This window comes from Saimiri boliviensis, chromosome 6 (assembly GCF_048565385.1).
Source record: "Saimiri boliviensis isolate mSaiBol1 chromosome 6, mSaiBol1.pri, whole genome shotgun sequence".
NCBI classification, from domain to species: Eukaryota; Metazoa; Chordata; class Mammalia; order Primates; family Cebidae; genus Saimiri; species Saimiri boliviensis.
The window spans coordinates 35,192,663-35,210,820 of NC_133454.1; the positions used below are offsets into that span (position 1 = coordinate 35,192,663).

The 18,158-nt window shown below is 32.3% G+C and overlaps 1 protein-coding gene and 1 long non-coding RNA gene across 4 annotated transcripts in view; one reads left to right on the top strand and one right to left on the bottom strand.

The window, feature by feature from the left end:
- The window catches only part of CNTN5 (contactin 5), a 1,375,758-nt gene that overhangs the window by 256,402 nt on the left and 1,101,198 nt on the right, over positions 1-18,158 (top strand). Inside the window, exon 2 of one of the 2 annotated variants that reach the window (XM_074400462.1) lies at positions 6,191-6,241. The exons of the other annotated variant lie outside the window; for it this stretch is intronic. The gene's annotated coding sequence lies outside the window, so the exon portion shown is untranslated. The remainder of the gene's footprint in view (positions 1-6,190; positions 6,242-18,158) is intronic. 2 annotated transcript variants of the gene reach the window in all.
- LOC141584812 (uncharacterized) overlaps positions 1-18,158 on the bottom strand; it is a 252,608-nt gene that overhangs the window by 65,126 nt on the left and 169,324 nt on the right. The window contains exon 1 of one of the 2 annotated variants that reach the window (XR_012518009.1): positions 13,956-13,972. The exons of the other annotated variant lie outside the window; for it this stretch is intronic. This is a non-coding gene — a long non-coding RNA (uncharacterized LOC141584812). Of the gene's footprint in view, positions 1-13,955; positions 13,973-18,158 lie in introns of those variants that run through there. 2 annotated transcript variants of the gene reach the window in all.

The window sequence follows — 18,158 nt, forward strand, 5'->3', positions numbered from 1 at the left end:
TCAATGAGTCCTGTCAATATAGTGGACTGTTTCATTGTGACCTGAATTCCACTCCTAAACTTGCCTTAGCCCTTACAAAGACAAATAAGGGTTTTAGGTACAATGTCAAGTGAAAATATTGACATATTGTAATGTCAAGTGAAAATATTGACATATTGTAATGTCAAGTGAAAATATTGACATAGTTTAACCATATTTATAACCATTCCATATTATAATGAAGAATCCAGAGATTAAACAAAACTTTAAAAACATGTAATTTCCAAAATACTGCATCCTTGCCACTTCAGCAGTCAACCATTTGGTGTTTTGTTATTTCATTATTTCCTCTTAATATGTTTCTGTCTCTGTTATAGTCTTTCTGTCAAACCTATTGGCCTTTAACAAGGTGTTTCTATTGTCAATGAAATCTGAAGTGCATGCAATACCAAAATACATATGTATCTCACCTGGTGAACCTCAGTCTGCTGATTGGCTGAGACACTTTCTTTTCTCATTAGAAACTTAGGTTGCTGGAAATGTTTTAATCTTATCCACCAGAGCTGATTGGCTGAGACACTTTCTTTTCTCATTAGAAACTTAGGTTGCTGGAAATGTTTTAATCTTATCCACCAGAGAAAAAACAGTGAAACTTGCCTTGCTGCACTGAATTCTAAGGCAGACTAATCAATCTAATTCCGTCTAAACCTATTTACCCTGTCCAGGAGATCTGCTAATGAGGAATGCCAGTAACTCCTAGTTCCTGACAGTGCTTTCCAAAAGTGAGTTAATGAACCAATTTAAAGGGACATGCTTGACATTTGCAAATTAGTTTAACTGGCTTGTTGGGGCAGCTTTGAACTGCATTGGACTGATATGGTTGTCATTAAACCATTCCATCATGTATATTTTTTATACTTCAGTAAACTTTAAAAGATATCTTAATAATTGAATAAGTTCATGGTACTATCTAGTATTTTTTTTTAATTTCTTGATTATGATGCTGAAGTTCAGAATTTAAAAAATGTTTTTTCATCAATCTTTTCAATATTATTGTGCAATCTTGTAATGAAGCCAATCAAAAGTAATACAGCTTTTGCACAAAAGTGTATATTGTCAGTAATTAAAGGTAGCTCAGTGCTTTCACCTGAAGGCACGGAGTGTGGGTTTGATGTTTTAAATATCTGCATCATGGGGGAAAAGGGGGAAATACAATTTGAGGTTTCCAGCAAAACATAATATATCTGTTCTTTACAATCTATTCAGAAAAAGGAAAACAAAAATCAAGATATATTTAAAGGTAATATAGTTTTCTTTAATTAAAAGATAAGTAGTTTAATTTGAAAATAGTGTATATTTACAAAGGAATTGCTTCATCTATTTCTGAAATACATTTGTATACCTACTCATTTTAGGTTCTGAGTTGAACAATGGCAATATAAATATGAAAGAAAAAGTAGAATTTTTTGCTCATGGGATTTAAATTAGGGAGAAGAGGTACCCCAAAACCAAATGAATAAATAGAATTTTGTGAATTTTAACGCATATGAAATAAATTAAAAGTAATTGATAAAAACAATGAGAAATAAATGAGGGCTTTTTCTATCTAAATTAGAAAGGTGTTTTAATAGTATCAAAGTAATTTAGCCAAAGGATCACAAGTGACATGATTTTGGGCCTACCTAAGGTAGAATGCCAAAACCAAACCCCAAATAAAGTTAGGAAACTAAAAAAGTGCATATTCAATGAAAAGTTTGATTAAGAGAAAATTCAATTGCCAGCAAGAAAAACAATATGGAAACATACGTTTACCTGTGTTCTAGGTTAAAAAAAAATATGAGCAAACCAGACCTCCACCCTGAAATTTTATACACTCAATCTCTGATGGTTTTGAGGAACTCAGGTGTATAAAGTTTTTTTATAGTCTAGGAAATTTTAAGCTGTTAAATTATTTTAAAGCAATTTGAGATTACATATGTTTTCTGGAGGAATGTATCCTCAATCCAAGCCCCAAATAATTTTTATAGATATGAACCAGTAATAAGCCAATTACAAGTACATAATCTAAAGTTAATAGTAATGTTTTACGAGCACCAGGACATAGTGGACTATTCTTGAAGTCAGCAGAAATAATATAAGAATGAATTAGGTCACCAAGTTATTAATAATTATTAGTTAATAGTTAATTATATTGAATGTGATATATTTACATTTGCATTATATACAACAACACCAAGGAATCAAAGAAATAAAGAAAAAGAGACATGAAGATTCAAAAAAGAATCACATAGAATTTCTAGTAAATCACAAAAGTTTAAAAATTACTGGATGGATTGATCTGTAGATTAATAACCAAGGAATACAATTACTAAACCTGAAGATAAATTTGAAGATATTAATTAGAATAAGCATAGACAACAAGAAAAATGTCAAAGATAGGTTACTGAATAGAATTAAAAGATCTAATTAACGATTCAGAAAGGACAAAGAGAAAGCAAAGAGAGGAGAAGAAAATGATCAGAGTTTTTATTTAATATGATTGTGGCTAGAAATTATCCTCAAAGATAAAAGGAATTTTCAGATACAGAAAGCAAAAACCCCAAACCAGAATAATAAAGAAACTCTCATATAAATACAATGAAACAAAATTTCCACGTCTAGGATAAGGCAAACGAGATATTCAAGGACTCAAAACGTATGAAGGCAATTGCTGTCACACTGATATAAGTGCAAAATCAGGTAGGAGTGAGTGCTTGCTCACATATGTCTAAAGCATCTTATCCATAACTTAAGTGGTACTCACTCACAGGTTTCTTCCTGACCCTGCTTATGCAACACCTGGGAATATGTGCATCCTTAAATATTTCTCCCTGGGTCCTGACTGACTCACCTGCTTTCATTTATGGAACTCACTGTCTTTATCACTTCCATGTCGTCAATAGTTTATTGCATCTTTGCCAGGTGTTTCCCTCTTCTTTTACGGGGTTGTTTAATTTATTTCAATATATAATCATATTTTTTAAGATACTGAATTTTCTTCTGAGTAGAGCTTAGATGTTTTGTTGATTAATGTTCCTTTTATAACTATTTTGAGGTGTTTTATTAAAATGTTGTTACTTCACTTATTCATAAAATGTCTAGAGCATTTCCAGGAAATGATTAAAGATTGAAGGATTTTCTTGCACTGGGAATTTAAAGTAGGACTTTTGAGTATCTGGGCTTGGATATCCAATTTATAATCAGAGTTTTCTGAAGTAGAAGCTTCTACTTTTATCAGGCTATAAGTAGTGTATTTGTACTACACCAAATGTTTTTTTTTTGTTTGTTTGTTTCATATTTTTACTGTGTATTAAACTACATAAGGATGACTCTGAGAAAGACAGATTCCCATTGGTTTTCTCTACTCTAGTGTTTATAAACAAAAAATTTTACTCATGATCTGAAAAAAAAAAAAAGTGCATAAACTCAGTAAACCTTTTCCTACAATGAGAGAAATTTTCTTGCCTCAAGTGTGGAAAATAAGCAAGAACATAAACATCTACTAAACAAGTGAATATGCCTGTAAACAGACATGGACAAGAAGCTATTATGACAGAGATAAAGAAATAGATAATAGCATTGTGGGGCCATGCTGAATGCTATGGTAAGGTTCACTTAGAAGACAAGATGACGTCTGAGTTTAGACTTAAAAATTTAAAGGAATAACAAAAAGAAATAAAATTTTTCCATGTATGATAAGGAAAATGGGATCTGCTAGGCGTGGATTGATATTTCAAGTAAAGGAAATCTTGAGCAAAAGAGTAGAGGAGAGAAAGTATGAACTGGTTAGACAGAAGTAAAAAAAAAATGAAAATTATGGTAAAATTCAAGGATAATGGGAAATGCACATTCACCTTATGTCTAACAATTTTTTAAGCGACTTTGCTATGTCTTGAAGGCCAAGATTAAATTCTTGAATATATCTGGAGTCAGTAATGTCATATCTGGGAGTTGGCATTTGTAGAATTCTCAGGGACCTTTCCCCAGTGGTTGTCAGATGAGTATAGTCTTGGGCATCACATCCCCAATCAAACAGAAGAAAGAATCATTTTTTTTTTCCATTTTAGCTAAAATAAAATAAAGCCTCCTGCAATTTTACAAAGGCGTATCATATCTCATTATGTCTTTGAGCCAGAAAAATGTCACAAGGCTAATTCAAACTCAAGATATCCCGGGGAAATAGGCCAAATAGAGCATGTTGGAAATGGTCCACTGGTCATTTGATTAGTCAATGTGCAATGTTTGCCAGAATCACCTTCTCTGAGTTCATATGCTGTGACCACTACTATTGGAAAGAATGATTCTTACTCTCTTAGTTCTTTCTTTAAAGTATTTACATATGGTTTCATCAATTATTGTATCAATATATTACCTTTGAAAAGAAAAAAAGTGAAAAGTTTACACTTCTGAAAATTTTTAGCTAGAATTTTTCTGAAAAAGTGCTAAAAGTCTGTGACATTCTTTCTCAGTGTTGCTGTCTCACACACACCTGCAGATGTGCACACACACATGCTTTTGTTTTCCCCATCTATTTATCTACTTTATCTTAAGAGTTGTAGAAAAAGGATCTGAATAGTTTTAGAAAGAAAAGAGAAAAAAGAGAATTATTCAGTCCATTTTTGTCAAGCCTAAATTAAATGCCTCAATGAATATATGACATATTCATATTAGATGACAAAAATTCTGTTTAGTTTATAGCATTATATTACAAAGTGAAACCCTGACCAATTGTTTGCTAGTTTGTGACTAGCACTGTGCTAAGCAGGGAAATTATTATTACAGACATGAAATTGCTGTAGAAAACAAAAGTTGATCATACAGAAAAGAGTAGCTTTGCTTTATAGGAATGTCCAGTTGCTCTAGGAGAAAAGTGAGTGAATTTAGGCTCAACTGTATTGAAGTGAAGGGATTAGGAAAGGATATTAAACATTGGAAGTGATGACTAAGAAATCTTATAAAAGGGTTAACTGATACCATTGTCTAGAATGATTTAAAGAAGCATGCCTCATAGTAGGAGTAAGTTAACCTTGCAAGACTGCTTTGCATGTATGTATTATAAACATATGCATCTGATCTTCAAAGTAAATTTTAGCATGGTAACAAAGTTACTGAAATCATATAACTAGTATAAATCAATGTATCTATGCACTAGCAATTAATATCCATTCCAAGATTTACAGTGAATTATTGTTCTCTTATCAAATAATCTCCTAGGCTTTGTCCAGCACTTAACACCAGGCTAGTCTCATACTAGAGGTATAATTGCTTTTTGAATTAATTGGGAGTTAAATTCCTCCAAAATTCTAGAACGATAGTCTCTACTAACATAACAGAATTTAAACACACACACATGCATGCACACACATGCAAACATAACATGTAATGGGATATATTTTAACAGTTTCAGAGTTCGGTCTTGACAAATGTTTATTTTCAAGTATGTATCAATAAATTATTCAAATACTTTTTCTGTCCATAATGATATCTGTAGTACAAGGTCTGTGGCTGCAACTGTGACATGTTTTCTTATTTACCTTGTAAATTTTCTTATTTACGTTACCTGTAACATATTTTCTTATTTACCTTATTTACCAGTGGTATATTCTTCTAAGAAATAATTCCTTTAATAATTATCTCTCAGAATTGTTTTCCCCACAGATGAGTGGTGTGTGTGTGTGCGTGTGTGTGTGCGTGTGCATGTGTTCTGTTTAGGATGATATTATGACCAAGGATATTGGCCTAGTAAGTTATAGTTAGTTATTTAAATGCTAGTCTTCCCTAAAAGACTCAGCTGATGTCAACTCTTCATAGAAATAGATAATGACCACATGTCCAGCTACTTTTATTTTACTTTCAACTCATGCTGCTGGATAGTAGACAAATAAATAGAAAAATATGTAGAGATCACATAGGAAAGAATTAACATTTCCTGGAAATGAAGAAGACCTGCTTCTTTCTTGTCTTGCTTTTGGTTAATTTTTTTCATAAACCCATCAAGTTAAAAATATACTGGATACTTAAAGCATGGATCTCCATATATATAAATATCTATTTTTAAAATTTTTAATAAAATGTACAATTTTTATAGTTACTTTGGAAAATCTAGAAAGTGACAATAAAGAAAATATGAATTTGAGTGTAAAGTTTCCTCTGCTGCCCCCCTGTCTTCCAGGTGGGCTCCTAGTGAGTTCTCAGATTTCTACTCTGGACTCAGAAGTGCCAGGTAAATGAGTTTCTTTATTTTCTTTAACTAATGTATTTTGTTATTACACATCTACTATACTACGAGAAAGATTTATTGGAATTAACACCTGCCAACTAACTTACATCACTTCCATTAGTGTTAAAAATCTCCATTTAGAAACAGTCATTGTTGAATAAATAATAATTCTCCAAGAGTTTTTTTTTTTTTTTTCCTAACTCCACTCCTTCCATCAGCAATCAGTGTCTAGATGCAGCAGAAATAGTATGAAATTTCATGAAGAGGGAAGATTTATTTATATTTGCATGTGTTCCCTTGTTTTGATGTCTACTAAGGTAGGGTGCCATATTTTAAAATGGAAGATTTAGCAAATAAGGCCATGGTCGTTAATAAGATTTAAATAAGCAGAGAATGCATAAGGAGAAAGATGTGTTCAAGATAAAGATAAAAGTAGAAGTGAGGATACCATTGCCTTGTGCTGTAGTAGAGAAATTGAATGTAAATAGTAGCCGTGGTCAGCATGAATTATATGGCTCAGTAGGAAGTTGTGGACGCACAGAGGAGTTCATGATGATGAAAAATGCATATGAAAAGCAGAGAAAGGCCAGGTGTGGTGGTTTATGCCTGTAATCCCAGCACTTCGGGAGGCTGAGGCAGGCAAATCATCTGAGATCAGGAGTTCGAGACCAGCCTGACCAACATGGTGAAACCCCATCTCTACTAAAAATACAAAAATTAACTGGGCATGGTGGTGGGTGCCTGTAATCCTAGCTACTCATGAGACTGAGGCAGGAGAATCCCTTGAATCCGGGTGGCGGAGGTTGCAGTGAGGTGAGATCGCGCCATTGCACTCCGGCCTGGATGACAGTGAGACTCCCTCTCAAAAGTGAAATAATTCAAAAAAAGAGAGAAAAGGGTGACAGAATCTTCATATTTTTCCATTTACTTTAGAAAGTATTTCCACTTCTCTTGCTTTCTATTATTACTATCAGAGAGAAGCAGAGTTGGCAAAATCTTCTGTTGTTATACAAAAAGATGGAGGAGCTACCCACTCTGTTTCAGTTGTCATCTCCTACATATGTGTTACACACACAATTTTTTCCTGAACTCAACCTACTACTTGGACCTGCTATTTAGATAGCTGTGGTCCCATTTCCAGCTCATCTAACATCCTAAGCTGCTAAGGAAGTAAAACCTACAGAAATAGAAATTCTGGGAGTGAGGTAAAAACCTGCTTCAGCACAATTTTGAACTTGACAAACTATAGTACAGCTGTTCACATCAGAGTTGTCTTATATTCCAAGAGGGATAAGGAGAATGTGAATAACATATTAGTCACGGATTTTGTGAGAGACTTGATGTTATAAACAATATTTAAATAAGTCTGGTTATTTAAGAAATCATTTAAACTCCTTAACACATAGGATATCAATGCTGTCCAAATCCCTAAAATTTTAGGTCAGCAGATATCAAATATGTTAACAAAAGAAGCTTAATATTTAGACATTTTTGCTATAAGAATACTTTCTTGTTTCCTGGAGCTGAATGTAATCATCCATAAAAATAAAAATTACTTCACAGTACATCTTGATTTATATGTTCAAGCAAAGAAAATAAGCCTTTTAAATATTAAATACAAAAAGAACCTTTGTAGCGTAAGAAAAGGTTTAAACTAAATTATTGAAAGTAAAAATATGTTACTACTTTGGAACAATTTAAAAATATACCACATTTTTAAAACTTGCAAATCTTGACCAAGCTGTACTATCTTAGTAGTTTTCCAAAACCTATACTAAGGTTGTTATCCTCTGAATTTTGAATATGTCAAACATAACTCTTTCAACAATAGCTTTATAATTTTGAAGAAATTGTATATGCACTGCCTGGAAAGTGAAGTTTTGGGGAAACATGATAAAGGTCTTTCAACATTTAAAAGGCTGTCATGTGGAAAAGACAGCAAGGTGACTAGTGCTCCTTCACTGGCAACATTTAAAGCAGAAGCTATGTAAAAACTCTGAATACTGTAAGCATAGCACTTAGGTGGTCAAACTTGTTGACATTCATATTTCATTTCATTTTATCTATTCAATTAGGAACTATGTTTTATTTAATGAATCTAAAAGAGTATTATTATGTGTCATCCTGGACATTGACCAGAGCGATAAAGATGCCTCCTTGATAGTTTAAAAGAATGTTTTAAGAAGTTAGAAAAAATACTGTAGCTTTATCCAGAAAAAGTAGTGTCTTTCAGATCCAGTTCTACTTATAAGGCTGTCTCTCATTATTTATATATCCTTCCCTCTCATTATTCACAAAGAACAATACTTACAAGCAGAGAGGTTAAGAAATTGCATCCTTAAAGCTATTGCTTATCCAAATTATACTGTCCCAATAATCTTTTCCTACTACAAGTGGATTACATGAGAATATAGAGGATCAAACATTATAATATGATTCAGTGTCTGTGAATTACTTTGAGGAATTTAATAGTTGACACTCAAAGAATCATGGTGAATGCATTAAATTGTCATGTGTTTCTCAGTGTATACTTTGAATATACATACTATTAAGAACCAGTGAAAATGTAACCCTATAATATTATATAAGGACATTAATACTTTTTAAATTATTCTAATATGACCAACTCACATCTCTCTAATATCTAAAGTATAGTAATTATAAGTTAAAAGAGGGAGGAGAAGGGGGAGAAAGAAGAGGAAAAAAACAGGGAATAAGATAAATGAAGAAAGAAGGGAAAAGAGGAATAGGAGTAGAAGGATTGTTGTTCCAATTGCAAGAATCAAATGCTCTTCTTGTTTAGTTCAACATTCTCAAGGACGCGTATCTTCCTCTTCACTCTGGTATGTTCAGTGTTTTTGTCAGCACTGTGCTGCAGATGTCTATGCTTACATGGAAAAATGAACAAGAAAAAAATCTGTTTTCTTTGTATTTTTCCTTGCTGACATCCAAGCATAAGCAAAAATGTGTATAAGCAAATGAGCCAAATGATTATGGGTAATTAGCTTGTGAAATATATGAAAGCAAATTGTTTGCTATATATAAGCAGGTTTTTTTTTTTTTTTTTTTTTTTTTTTTTTTTTTTTTTTTTTTGCAAAATTGTATTGTCATTAAAGCATATCTGGAGCCAGCCAATTAGGATACTCACTGAAATTTAGCCAATTAGAAGTCAACTCTGTGAGCAGTACTGCAAGAAGTTTTTCTAGAATGTTCAAATGTTTTTCTGGTTTTGAAAATGATGTGATTGTATCATGCTGTTAATCTACTGATATTAAAATAATGTAGCAATTCAGTCTCTTGTAAATGATAATTTTAGATTATGCCCTTATCATAGTATTTGATACCATCTTGAGCTGTCCAATGATGTAATTGATCTTAGTGTTATTGTGTGTCAATTTCAAGACACATAATTTGGTTGAGTGTCATTCATCACACTTTATAATCACCATGGATGATGACTACAGCTTTAATGAAGTTCTGTTTTTGATTAGTGTAATGTCATTTCTAGTTTCATTATCTACAAAGGAATAGAATACTTGTGTCTCTATGCTTGTCAAGTCTCACACTTAACATGAAAACTAAATTCACTTCAAAGGCTCTATCAGAACAAATTTCATTAAAGCACCCTTGCTTAAATAAAATGAGCTATTATTTTGAAAAATTAATTATAATAAATATCTTTAAAGGGATAATTTAAAGAGCTAATACATCTGAGTCGGTGTTTTACTAGTTTGTGAATATACTCATACTTATCTATAATCTCTACAGTATGGAAGCATCTTTTTTGGGACTTGGGAGTTGTCTGTGTATTTATTTCCCAGATCCTCATGGAGATACCATGAAAGAGTAGCATGTAAACAGTCAGATTTAGATTTCCTTCCCAGCTCCACTGTTTACTACAGTTTTTTCTTAAAGACTTATTTTCTGATTCTCAATTCCTTGTCTCTATAATCTAGATAAACACTTAGATTTAGTTTTTCAAAGTTACTATGATGTGATAATACATAAGAAAGCACCTAACATATTGTCTGGACTAATAAAGATTCATTATACTATTATCTTCCTTTCTTTGCAACTGTACCAGATATTTCTTTGTTATTACTTATGGTTCATTAATTTTTGTGCCTTTATTTCTTATTGAGGCCATTTAAATATTCAGAAGACTTACATTCATTAGGAGGGAATAGGTGTAGACTGTTTGGCTAGAAAAGAAGTAGTTTTCTTATTTTTTTACACTGTTGATACACGTAAGGTACATACACATCTTAAACATTTTAGCATTCTCAGGTCATCTCAAAAGGAAGATCACATTACTGGGAGATCAGAGTATACGCATTGCTATTAACAGTTACCTACTTAATATCTTTTCCCACTTCTTCACTGGCAAACTTTATTCATTTGGATGGGCACCAATATGCTCAACTAAAATGTTGTTTTTTGTTTGTTTGTTTGTTTGTTTTCCTTTCTTATTGTCTCTGATGTTTGAAATATTCTTCTATTATTTTATGTATTCAGTCTTCTGCAAATTACCACCATTATACTTTGAAAATCAGAATGGTCACAGGAACTTTTTTTTCTTTAATTCTTCCTCATCTATTAAGACAGTTTTTTGATTCTCTATAGAGCTTCTACCTCTTTTTCTAGAGCAGCTTTTAGTCTTCCAGACTCCTTTTTATCTCTTGATATATCTCATATGTTCATATATCAAGTATGTCTCAAATGTCTCAAATTTTCAAGGACATTTCTCAACAAGTGTTGATCACTGTAAACGAGTTCTATTTTACATGGCTATGAATGAATTGATGGAACTAGACTTTGAAATGAATGTGTTTTCTCATCATTAAATTTTGTAACACTTAGCAGGACTGTGAATGGGATAGCTCTTTTTCTAGTCGTCTTGGCTTAACATGGAAGGTTTTCTCATATGCATGATTATAGTTTCTTTGTGAAGTTAAACTACTAAGCACTTTAAAAATACAAATGCTTTTCTAATAATCATATTGATAATATTTCTCTTTTTCTCAAATTGTATAAAGACATTTTGCTACATCTAAAGTTATTAAAAATAAACTCTGGATTTTTTTAATACTTCCTCAATCATTGTCCTTCATATTTAAAATTATACCCCCTAAAAATAAAATAAACTTAGAACCCTTATATACTGAATACTTACTGAGTGCTTGCCACCTTACTTAATTCATGTAACCCTCATAAAGTTGCTGGGGAAATTGGTGTTTTCCTTGTTTTAAAGTAGAAGATACAGAAGCTTGCATGGAGGCATTTCATAAATAGCATAAAGTGAATGCAAATACTTGTGTTTGTAACTCGAAAGAAGCTGATTATGATTATTCTTTGTTTTGTAACAATTTATATTCATATCTGACCAGAAAGAAAGCCACACACCCTCGGGAATTCTTAAAGGTCCCACAAAATTGAGAAAACACAAGTACTCTCCAAAGTGATTTAAGATTACTAGAAACTTTCTGTGGGCAGCCTCATCAGAGTTATCTGGAGGTAACACAGAGAGGTGGTGTTTCTTTTTTCATTCTACATTTACTATAGAAAGAGATATTACATCATTCCTTTGTTTGGACTGAAGATCGAGTAGGGAAGAAGTGCATTACTTTTCTAACAACTGGCAGTTTATTTTATGTAGGATATAATGAGACTATATTTCCAAAATGATTATTAAGTATATTCTCTATCAATGGAATTGAAAGGTACATCACCAATAAGCTTTCAGACTCCATCCTTTATGTGCTACAAAGATTCTTGTTAAATTTCATATTTAATTTCCATGTTTAATTGCTTCTTCCTGTAATCACTGGTGAAATGTTGGTTTGGTGAACATTCACTAACATTCACTAACTCTGACAATTATATATCATTTTTATATGACTATTATTATAGCATTAACTGTACTGTACTTGGTATTCCATCTAATATAGTCTATGATGTGTTAGAATACATTAATAGCTACCAACAGGTATACACAGCTACACACCACACTCTGTCCAAATATATAACTAATTTATAAATAAGAAGCACTGTAAAAATAACAGGCATGAAAAATGTGATTCTGTAATTTAATTAACAAATGAAATAATCATACTGTAAAAACGTGAGAGACTATTTTGTTAAAACTAAAACATTTTCTAGTGAGGACATATTTGGATAAATATATTGCACATATTATTATTTCTATTTCTCACTTTCTTCATTTGTCTTAATGAAGAATTTAAAAAGATGTTTTCAAAGACCACTTCTTAATATTTTATTAAGGATGGTATTGTTGCAAAAATGGGTTGACTTATATCTTTATTATACTGGAATAACATCAGTAAATACACATAATATTAAATGGCTAATACATTGTTTAAAGCAGCATTTGCCATGCTCTTTCTTATAGGAGTTGTCTTTTCTAACTACCTTTGGCCTCGTTATTTTATGTTTTAGTTAGATATAAATTTCTGATTTTATTTCTAAAAAATGTGCTTTCTACAGACATGATTCTAAAACACACATGAAAAATATAATGATTCATTAACATAAATGTGATATTAACATAAAAGTACACAATTATATAATTTATATATCATATAATGTGTGGTTATCTCAGAAAAGTGAATACTTAGTTCTTTAGTCCATAAGGAAACAAGTTTAGCTGTTCCACCCAGAAAGTTCCTACAACGGAAAATATTTGTTTTGAATGTAATAATTGAGCCTGTGGCTGAGAAATGCATGTTGACTGAGCCTAGCGGATTCACACTGAGTCTAATAACGCCTTTTATTGATAATCTTCCACCATCTGCTCTGAAGATTTATTCATACAAAGAAAAAAAAAACAGGTGAGAAGAAAGAATGCAAATAAGTGGCAATACTGAAATTTTGAATCATGCTGTGATTTTTGCAAAGTGGATCGATGCTACTGTTGCTTTTAAAAATGTTACAATATTTAACATAACAAAGTTGATCATTAACTTCCACTTTTAGTACTTTGCTTATATGAGCAGGAAAGTACTCTCAGAAATGTCAGATTCATAAATTTAAATGGTTGTTAGAAACAGTACTAATGTAATTTAAGATTTGTATAGCAATAGCACTTTCATTCTGGCAAAAATAAAAGAACAATGTATATATTCATGGTCATCTCAATAGAAGTGAAAAGGCCTTTGACTGGTATAAATAAAATGAATACACATATAAAAGCTTAGAAAATTAAAAAACAACAACAACAACAACAAAAACAAAACAAAACAAAACAAAAAAACAAAAACAAAAACAAAAAAAAACTTCCACATTAACAGTCCCTTGAAAGGTAGTGAAGTATTGCAAGGTAAAAATATGATAGGATAAAGTAATACTAAATCTGGAGATGCAAAAAGAGATACTTTTCCATTGAAATTAAAGGAAAGACCACCTATGTGTAAAAAACGAAAGGAAAGGACTGTTCAGGTTTTCTATTTCATCATATTTTACTATTTGTAGGTTGTATATGTTCAGTTTATTTTTCAGTTCCAATTCTCTTGTTGAATTGCACTGGCTAAAACTTCCAGAACTATGCTGAAAAAAAGTGATGAAAGTGAGCATCCGTGTCTTGTTCCAAATCTTAGGGGAAAGGGTTTAAATTCCCCCCATTCAATGTGAATTTAACTGTGGGCTTGCCATATAGGACCTATATTGAGTTGTGTTCCTTCTATATGCAGTTGGTTAAGACATTTTCTTTTTATTATTATAAAGGGATGTTGAATGTTATTGAATACTTTTGGGGCATGTATTGAAATGATTATACGATTTTTGTCCTTCATTCTGTTAATGTGATGTTTCATATTATCTCACAATGTCTCTATGTAAAGCCCATCTTGCAACCCTGGGATGAATACCACTTGGTCCTGCTGAATGATCTTTTTAATACCTTGCTGAATTGAATTTTATAGTATTTTGTTGATAATTTTTGCATCTATCTTCAACAGGGATGTTGGACTGCAGTTTGTTGTTGTTGTTGTTGTTGTTGTTGTTGTTTCTTGCTTGTCTTGTTCTGGTAGCAGGGAACCTTGTAGCATGAGTTTGGAAGCAGTCCTCTTGATTGTATTGGAACAACTGGAGTACATTTGGTATTAGTTCTTCTTTAAATGTTTGGTAGAATTTACCAATAAAGCCACTGGGTCCTGGGCTTTTCTTTGATGAAAGAACTTTTATTACTACTTATATATTATTATTCATTATAGTCTGTTCAAGTTTTCTATTTAATCATGGTTTACTATTTGTAGGTTGTATATGTTCACAAATGTATCCATTTCTTCTAGGCTTTCCAATTGTTTGGTGTATAGTTGTTCATGATAGCCTCTAATGATTTTTTGTATTTTTCCGTATAATTTTTTTTTTGTATTTTTTGTATGTCTTATTTTTAACTCAGATTTTATTTATTTGTGTCTTCCTTTTTTTTTTTCTTAGTCTAGCTAAAGGTCTGCAAATTTTCTTTATCTTTAAAAAATGCAACTTTTTAATCCATTGATTTTTTTTTTATTTTTTAAGTTTTTATTTTATTTATTTCTGTCTTAGCTTTCTGATTCCTTTCCTTCTAATACTGAATTTGGAATGTTATTGCTGTTTCTAGTTTTTTGATGTAGATTGTTAGGCTGTGTATTTGAAGGCTGTTTTACTTTTATACTGTAAGCATTTACTGCTATAAATTTTCCTCATAATACTGTTTTTGTCGTATTTCATAGATTTTTGAATGTTGTTTTCATTTTTTTCCCAAGACTTTAAAACTTTATTTTTAATTTTTAAATTAACTTATTGGTTGTTCAGGAGCATGCTATTTAATTTTCATATATTTAGCAGTTCCAAAGTCTCTCTTGTTTCTGCCCTTGTTTGCAGACATGACCTTATACCTAAAAAACCTAAAAATGCCACCAAATAATTGTTAGAACCAATAAACAAATTTAGTAAAGTTATAGTATACCAACTCAGTGTACGTAACTCATTAAAATTTCTATGTGCCACCAGCAAACAATCTGAAAAAGAAATTAAGAAAGCAATTAAGCAATTCCATTTATAATAAGTATGAAAAGTACATTGCCTAGGAATAAATTAAATCAGAGGAATGAAAGACCTCTATAATAAAATCAGTAATATACTGATCAAATAATTTTAGAAAGAAACCACAAAATAATGGAAAGATATCCCATGTTCATGGATTGAAGGAAGTAATATTGTTATATATTTTATATTACCTTAAGCAATCTACAGATCCAGTGCAATCTCTGTGGATGCTACTATTTACAAAACTGCAAGCATGGCTGTATTTCTCCATTGTCTGCAATGCTGCTGATTTTGGTTACTCTGCCAATGAGAATGGATGGAGGTGAAATGAGGATACTCTATATAGAGCAACACCACTGTTTTGCCAAGATTCAGTAGTTTCTCTTGAGCTCTTTTCAGCTATTTATGTAGCTTCGACTAATTGCCATAATTATGAAATTGCTTTTATTCCCTAACATGTCCACTCTTCTATAAAAATAAATACACTGTGTTGACCAGTTTCTCTCTTAGGTGAGATTGTGACCAAAACTTAAGACCTTAGCACCACTCTCAGTTGCCATCATTTTGGGTTTCCAGTCTCAGAATGGCATTCATAGTGATGGTGTCCTCTTGGTCACAGATTTCTTTCAGCTTCTGTCATTCCGCTGGAAGAGAAATCATTTAATGTTCTAGAGATGGCTGTATCCAAATATTTAAAACCTTTGAGAGAACACAGCACTCCAGGAAAATGATTGTTATGACTATTGAGAGGATAATACCAAGAGTTTAGAGTATGCTCCTTATCCAGGATTCCCGTAAACCAAATGACATAAAATCAAATAGATTAAAGGATGGGGTAGTTGAAGTGTCTACTCACTTGACTAAGTGGTATTTTCATTAATTCCTTACAATGAAATTTTAATAATCTACATTTGATATATTTCTCTATAAGCCACAAGTGTGAGTAGCTGCACAAGTACTTTTCTGTTTAGCTAATTATATTATTTAGCCTAACTTTTACAAGACAAATTAATGTCTGTTGTTTAATGATAGCCTTTAAAGTAGAATTTGCTGTAGAGCCCACCATGAATGAGACATTTCTAATTATTGCCTGTTTTATTCTAAACCATGGTGAAGGGGCCTAACAGATGATGTCCTTCTAAAAGACTGAAGGCCTCCGGGCAATGTTCTCTTTAATCCAGGATGCAGGTTAAGAATTTTGACTGATTATGAGGCAATATATGTACCACTAAAGTTTCTAACCTACATTCAGCCTTTATCTTTTATTTATTAAAGCATAAGTTTATTCATGTATAAGGCTGATGCAGTATCCTTCACAAACAAAAGTATACCCTATAAATGCACATAATAGATCCCCTGTTAATTTCTATTGTTCATAGAGGCATAAACAAGAAAAAATATTCTAAGATAAGAGTCTTGTGAGAGTAGAAGCCTTCATCTGTAATCTTGGGAAAAGGTATTCACATCAAAGATGCCACCTTCTTCTGGGAGAAACTTTCCTGTTTAGTTTTACCCTAAGGGTTCCAATGGGTACACAGTGGCAGGAGTGTGGAGGGACCCTTCTCAGTTGTAAGATTATGAACCCAAGGTTCAAGTCTCTGAAATTCTGCTGCAGTAAGGATGGCAAGGACAGTCTTTCTCTGATGTTCTCAGAAGATCCCATCTTTGAGTTCTAGATTGTGAAAGGATTGTCCTCAGAAAGCCATAAAAAAAAAAAAAAAAAAAAAAAAAAAAAAAAAAAAAAAAAGCTTTCTTTACCTGGTGAAAATATACTGTAGCATCATAATCTGCTTATATAACATCAGCCCTCTTGCATGGAAAAGCTTTTATATAACCACAAAATATGCACTGCAAATGGCAGTTGAATGAAATCCCTTTATAAATATTTAAATGGATCATCAGATACCCAAATGTACCTGAAGCTTTGACTGTCTTCCCAGGAACATGGAACCAAGCATTGGTTTTAGGGTGGAGCCCTTGGAAGAACAGGGCCAAGAAAGGGGTTTCTGGTGCCTTTTGTTTTTCTCAAAGAGTCAAGGCTGTTAGAGCTTAAATATCTACTTTTAATTAAACTGACTGACTTTTAACCTTAGTACTCTTTAATTAAGTCCTTTTAAAGTTTCTTATTACCTGATTTTAGCCACGCCAAACAGCTGATATTTCTGGCTTTTGAATTGTACCGAAGGTAACCTTCCAGGTGCTCAGAGAATGGAAAATTTAAGAAAGTCCATGGAAGAGAAGAGACTAGACAAGATCATGCAAAGAGTAAACCAAAAAGGTCTTACTTCCTAGAGGGGAAATTGAACTCAGACCACCAGTGTGAAAAACCAAAGTCTTAGCTACTGAACTATAGCACAGAGCAGTTTCTATAGAGTCTAGAATAGTTAAATTTGAACTTGCCAAGGCTTTTAACTACTCAAGATCATTTTTAGAGCTAACTGTGACATAAATCCTAAAATTCCTGTTCCCTGGAAAGTGAAGACTAATAGAGAATACTGCCAGACAGTTATGAGGTCAAGCTCCCAAGGACATTAAACAAGAGAGAGGAAGGCAAAATGATCAGGGAAGCCAGGAAGGATTCACCCATTGCAGTGACACTGAAAAGTTCAGGTAGCTGCTTCTCAGTAGCAAAGGGATCTTTTCCATTTGTCTCATCATCTCTCAAGTTTCCCCTTTTAGGGAGGAAAAAGCTCCCCATGGTCAGTAATCCTATTCATGCCAAATCCTGTCACACAGAGCCATCAGCCAAGAGTGCAAGGCAGATTGTTTCAGAGAATAGCAATTGACATACTGTAGTGCCAAATCCATTCTTAGCTAAGAGGGATGTTACCAACAGCTCTCATTTTTTAAATGTGCTTTGGTTCATTGTTGTTCA